Here is a 362-nt window from a genome sequence, read left to right as displayed (position 1 = left end):
CCATCGCTGACCTCGAGACAGGCTGGGAACGGCGCAAAACCCCGTCTGTTCAAGGGGTGGAGTGATTTTGGGGAGCCGAGCTCTCTGCCAGCCTGGGGAGCTCCATCCTCAGCGCTTCCAGGATTTTTATCTCGCGAAAAGAAAACCCGGCAGCCGGGCAAGGTGGTGGGGTGGCAATACAGGGCGCGAACCCCTACAAAAGTCCTGCTCCAGGTGAGGCTCGAACTCACAACCTCGGCATCGCTCGTGTACCGCCCTATAAGTACCGCGCGCTGACCGATTGCGCCACTGGAGCGCCCCGCGCCGCCCGCCGCCACCGCGCCCCCTGCCGGCCCCGCCGCCGCACCCCCGGGCGGAGATGA

At 66.0% G+C, this 362-nt stretch overlaps 1 non-coding gene across 1 annotated transcript; it reads right to left on the bottom strand.

The window, feature by feature from the left end:
* Positions 1-205: 205 nt before the first annotated feature.
* On the bottom strand, positions 206-295 carry TRNAI-UAU. Its single transcript is given in 2 exon segments — positions 206-241; positions 258-295. It is a non-coding gene; the product is annotated as a tRNA-Ile (tRNA).
* Positions 296-362: the final 67 nt, after the last annotated feature.

This window comes from Geospiza fortis, unplaced genomic scaffold, assembly GCF_000277835.1.
Source record: "Geospiza fortis unplaced genomic scaffold, GeoFor_1.0 scaffold992, whole genome shotgun sequence".
Taxonomy (NCBI): domain Eukaryota; kingdom Metazoa; phylum Chordata; class Aves; order Passeriformes; family Thraupidae; genus Geospiza; species Geospiza fortis.
This window is presented reverse-complemented; position numbering and strand designations above follow the sequence as displayed.